Source organism: Bubalus bubalis, chromosome 1 (genome assembly GCF_019923935.1).
Source record: "Bubalus bubalis isolate 160015118507 breed Murrah chromosome 1, NDDB_SH_1, whole genome shotgun sequence".
NCBI classification, from domain to species: Eukaryota; Metazoa; Chordata; class Mammalia; order Artiodactyla; family Bovidae; genus Bubalus; species Bubalus bubalis.
The window spans coordinates 118,713,633-118,719,786 of record NC_059157.1 but is presented as its reverse complement, the minus strand read 5'-3'; positions in this window follow the sequence as shown (position 1 = coordinate 118,719,786).

Sequence of the window (6,154 nt, the reverse complement as noted above, 5' to 3'; positions counted from 1 at the left end):
TCCAAAGCTGAAATTATTTTAACGAAAACAATAAACCCCTCTTAGCACACTCTTCTCGGCACAAGTCTGCAGTAGAAGGCCTTCTCTTTTTGCAAGGAAATGCCCTGAAACTGAGGAATTCCTCCATAAACAACTTTATCCTTGATTTGCTGTGTTGGAGTTAGATGTGCCATTTCCAGATGTTTTCCAAAGGGCCCTGTGCCCTAGGGTCCACTGACTGTTCTGAGACATCCCTCTGGTCTGCAGAGACCCCACAACTGTTTGAGCAGAAAATTATTTTCTTTTAATTTCATATACTGCCGCATTCAACATACACCTTTCATCCAGAGAGGCCGCTAAGATGTTCAAAGGATTCAGAATTACCGATCCACCCCCTACCCTCGAGCCATACCCACCAAATATTTAACATCTGTATTGCTATACCACCCGAAAGTTTTAAATTGAAGGAAGATGTGTTTCTTGCGCTAAATTACTGAAGGAATTTTCGGAGTAGAGTTCAGCTACCTAGGCTGGTTAGGACATCACTGCAAGACAACCCTTCTATTTTTCCAATTGCTGGAGGACTGTGACTGGTTAGCCCTTCCGTCTGCATCTTGCCTAGAGATGGCACCACAGGCGGTATCCGGTTGCTGGCATTTAACTGGCTCTAGTGTGGTAATGCTAACAGTAACTGGCTTCACGGAATGTACTATACACCAGGCCGTGAGTTCGATGCTTAATGTACATGATTTCAGTTAATCCTCATAGCATCATTGTTACCAGCGCAGAATGGAATCCATAACAGTGCATTTTAAGAGAAAATGCAACAAAACAAATATTGACTATGGGTAAACAATTAGTGATGCCCCCCCAACAAAATCCCTATGAATATAAATGACAGTATGCATGTTTGTTTGGTGATAAAACATTCAGGCAGGTTTATAAACACCAAAGTGATTGTTAATATCCAGTTCATGAACCAGATTCAGGTTAAGTGTTTATAGACTTTTCAGTTGCAATATTTTTTACATTTACTATTATCATTGCCTTCCAGGGCAGTTGTATCAATAGGGCTTTTTTTCTTGATGTAAACATGTGCAGCTATTTTTATTCATTAAGGTTTAATTGGCTCAGAGGTAAAAGAATCCACCTACCAATGCAGGAGACACAGGCTTGATCCCTGGGTCAGGAAGATCCTCTGGAGTGGGAAATGGCAACCCACTCCAGTATTCTTGCCTGGGAAATCCCATGGACAGAGGAGCCTCGTGGGCTACAGTCCATGGAGTCGCTGAGTTAGACACGACTTAACAACTAAATAGCAACATATGAAGCTCTGAGAGTTTGAGTGTCTAGTCAAAGACCAGAAAGCTGGTGAGGGTAGAGCTTGAATCTGAGTTTGTCTGACTTGGCACTCACAGCCACAGCCCCTAGGCCTTGCCTGTCCTGGTGCTACATGTCACTGGGGTCAGCTGCCTTGTCAACGGGGCATCTTACCAAGCAAGAACCTGCCATGTGCAGAGCTGTGAGGTGTGGTCAGAAGTGAGGAAGAGAGATGAATAACCAATGCCTGGCCCTTGCTGAATTTGCTAACAGACTGGCATGTGGTCCCAGACTTTCATCCCGAATGAAATAGGCAGAAATTCTAGAAAGCGAAAGTGAAAGTCGCTCAGTCATGTCTGACTCTTTGCGACCCCATGGACTATGGAATTCTCCAGGCCCGAATACTGGAGCGGGTAGCCTTTCCCTCCTCCAGGGGATCTTCCCTACCCAGGGATCAAACCCAGGTCTCCCACATTGCAGGTGGATGCTTTACCAGCTGAGCTACAAGGGAAGCCCAAGAATACTGGAGTGGGTAGCCTATCCCTTCTCCAGTGGATCTTCCTGACCCAGGAATCGAACCGGGGTCTCCTGCATTGCAGGAAGATTCTTTACCAACTGAGCTATCAGGGAAGCTCCACTCCCCAAATTCCTAGTACCTGCTGCATACAGAGCCTCACTCAGTTATTCAATCAAACATTAAACTTAGGTATTGCTTTGAAGGGATTTTGCAGGTATAAATAGACTTTAAGATAGGGAGATTAGCTGAGTGGGCCTGACTGTATCAAAAGAGCCCTTTACATCCAGCTCTGGAGGTCAGAGATGAAGTCAGAAAGATTTGAAGTACAAGAGTATCCAATGAGGCTTTGAAGACAGAGAGGCTCTTATGACAAGAAATACAGGTAGCCTCTAGGAGCTGAGTGGCCTCCAGCTGACAACTGGCAAGGAAATGGTGATTTCAGCCCAGCAATGCAAGAAACTAAATTCTGCCAACAATCTGAATGAGCTTTGAAAATATTTTTACCTAGTACCTCTAGATGAGAACTCAGCCTGGCAGACACCTGACTTCCAGCCTCTGCAACTCTGAGCAGAGGACCTAGCCTTGCCATCCATGCCTGAACTTCTACCCGTTGAGCTGTAAGCTAATATGGGTGTTGTTCTAAGCTGCTAGGTTTGTGATGATTTGTTACGTGGCTATGGAAATGCAATCCACCAGGAAATGCTTCAGACCAGGGCAAACTGGGACAATGGGTCACCCTGGACAAGTGTAGGTCCACGTGATGTGTGTCACTAGGGGATCTGTTCAGTTTTCACGGAGGAAGTGGCCAGGATTTAGACAAGGGAGAAGGGGCTGAAAGGTACTTTAGAGGGGGACACAGCACAAGCAAAGACAGAGAGACGGGGACATGCAAAGGGTGTCAACTGAGATACTATCAAGGCACCAACTAAATCCTTGAGGGGGTTAAGTGTTTGGGGGCAGAGACTTTTTAACTTCTGCATTTGAAGTGTCTGCTCCAGGGTCATGAAAATGGCAGTGAGATTAGCTGTGGTTGCGTGTTTCTCGTTTGTCACCCTGGCATTACTGCAGGTCACCCTCCTCAAAGAAGTTCTGTACTTCTGTAAGGCAGAGATGTGGCTTATTCAGAGTGTTACCCTAGTGCCTAGTGCAAGGTCAGATGTATCACTGCATGTTCAGCAAATGCTAAATAAAGACGTGGATAATTGGTTTAATGTGGACATTAAACAATACTACTACAATTCCACTCTCAGCCAATACTACTTTCAGCCAAATATGTAGCCACGATGTCCCTGGAAATACAAAGAGGTGGCTGACCCATCATCTCTCCCCCATCCTCTCCCTGAATCTGACCCTTCTGCTGCGTACAGGAGCCTCTCGGGTCCTCCTGCTCAGGACCTGGGCCTCTGAAGTCTTATAACCCATCTCAGTGCTGCTCCACACCAGCTGTTTGACATTGGGAAAGGAACTTAACTTTTCTGCTCCTGTTTCCTCATGTGTAAGAAGGGCGCACTAGGACCTGCCTTACCAGGTGATTATTAGGATTGGATGAGTCAGAACAACACACAAAAAGCCCTTGGCATGGAGCCCAGCAAAGGGTAAGTTTCTTAAAGCTGAGTTGTCGGGATGATTGATTTTAAGTAGCAATGACTTATTTGCTGCCCCAATTCAGGTGGATACCTTTCCCTCACCCCATCCCAACCCAAGACATTTTCATTTTACTAGAAGATCCTGGGAATAAATTAAAAAAAACTTTGAACCCCAATGGAAGGACTGCCCAATGGAGGTGGGTCAGTCAAGGGCCCACCCTTGGTGAGTAAGCCACAGCCTCTAAGGCTGTCTCACAAAGCCTAATCCTTGGACCAGCAGAGTCCTAGCCCTCTTCCAGACCACATGAGTCTGAATCTGTGTTTTCACAAGCTCCCTGGAAGAAGCACTGGTCTAGAGGAACTCCTATCAGCCATCCTGGCAGCACGGCATCCCTCTGACCTTTCCTGACAATTTGCTGTAAGAGTTAAGGTCTGCCTTAACTCGAGCAGAGAGGCGAGCCAGACCACAAAACTCGCAGCTGGCAAGAGAAAACCTCATTTCTAGGGACAGTTGGCTCTCTACATGTTTCAACAAACTGGCATTATCCAAGAGCTCTCATGGTCTGAAGTCAGGCTTAAAACTCAGCAAAAATAAACTTTCCAGGAAATTTCTGGCACTCCCACTTTTCAGACCCATCATCTCAGGAATGTAATCCAAGTAGTGGCCTCTTTCCCCACATTTAACTCCATTTCCCAGTTAAAGAGCATTCTCTTGCTGGCCTTGAGCTGACAAAGAACACACACACACACACACACACACACACACACATGCACACACACAAAGGGGAGAAAACAGGGAGCCCATCCTTAGGATGGGGTTTTCGATAAGTCTTTGGGAAAGTCTAGGGCCTCATTTTGGCACAATTAGTGTTCTACTTCTTAGGGTAAATATTATTTTTTAAAGAGCATCTTAATTCTGAGGGATATCTGCTTGTGGTCACTGGGATTCAAAGAGGCCTATTTGTAAGTTAAAAAAAAAAAAAGCAGAACTCACAGTCTGCCTTCATGCAGTCAACGGTGCAATGGTCCTCATTTCTTATTTTCCAAGTAAGCAGCACACACAAATCTTCCTTGAGGACCAAAACTCAAATCAGCTGCATCCTTTGGACACATTCACAAATATTCATGAATGGACTGCTGTCCTGCTCCTTTAGGGAAGATAACAAGGCATGATCCCTTCACTACAGGAAACTCACAGCCCAGTAGGGAGAGCTGGCTATGCAACATATCTATGAGAGTCTGCCCTAGTAATCTATTGCTACATTAACAATTCATCCCTATTTTAGCAGCTTAAAGCAACAATCATTTTAGTATCTTTCGTAGTACTTCTGGGACAGGAATTCAGGAAGGGCTCAGCTGAGCAGTTCTGGCACAGGGCTCCTCTCTAGTTGGAACCAGACACAGGCTGCTAAAGCAGCTGGGGGCTGGCTAGGCATCTCTCTTCATAGCGTCTCAGAGCCTCTCCACATTCTTTCTCTGAGTGGGCCAACTTGGGCTTCCTTACAGCATGGCAGCCTTAGGATAAACTGTTTACATGACAGTTCAGGGCTCCAAAGGTACATGTCCCAGGAGAATCAGGCAGAAGCTGTATCATATGACTAGTTCAGAAGTCACAGTCTCATTTCCTCTAGAGGGAGATTTGTCAAAGTCACACTATACGTTAAGAAGAGCATGTAGGATGGGAGATGCCTTTTTCACCATCTTTGAATACAATCCACAGGAGTGTTCCAGAAGAAATCAGATGTCATAACCAAATTAGGATAATTCAAGGAAGCTTAACAAAGGCATGAGTGATGAAGATATAAGCAAGGCGTAGAAACACGCTAGTGGTAAAGAACCTGCCTGCCAATGCAGGAGACACAAGAGACACAGGTTTGATCCCTGGGTAGGAAAGATCCCCTGGAAGAGGGTATGGCAACCCACTCCAGTTTTCTTGCCTGGAGAATCCCATGGACAGAGAAGCCTTGAAGGCTACAGTCCATGGGGTCACAAAGAGTCAGACATGACTGAAGTGACTTGGCATGCAGAGAAACAACAGTGATATCCTGAGGTAGCTGGTAACACAGAGATTGCTACCTGTCCCTATTGGAAGGAACAAGGAGAAGGAGAGGTTGCAGGAACTCAGGAGAGAGGAATTCAAGCTGGGGGAATAAATGTCCTGACCTCATGCTCTGTCCGTCCAATCTCCTGCCAGGCTTTCCACTGACTGAAACCAACAGGAAGTCCAAAGGCCTACAGTCGACACTAATCAGCCTCTGGTGAAGAGAGGAGGGAAGAAGAGCAGAGAGTGTATCTGGAGAGGCAAGTAGAAGACATCCAGCAGTAAGGAATATCTGCAACACAAGAGAGATGATCATCTATACCAGTAGAAAAGTGTATGCAGAAGGAGTATGTTTCTTTCTGTAAGAGGGAAATTTTGAGCTATTTCCAGGTAATGTCACAGAAGTGTAGATATGGATGTCTGGGATGCCCCTTTATCCTGGGGCAGTTGAAAAGGGAGTTGTCCACACAGGCAAGCCAGATAGGGACTATACAAAGTCTCTGGGCATTGACAGGAGAGTTCCTAATGGCTGGTCCGTGGCAGTGGTCCAACAGGAAGGACAGTTGATGGGGCTCCTCAATACCCATAATGTGGTGGGATGCAGGCAGGCTGTGATGGAGACTGGGTGGTTTGTAGCACCACTCTGGCTGCCAGCATCCATGCCCAGCAGAGCAGAGCCTGCCTGACTCCTGGAGGCGGATTCCTCTTCTG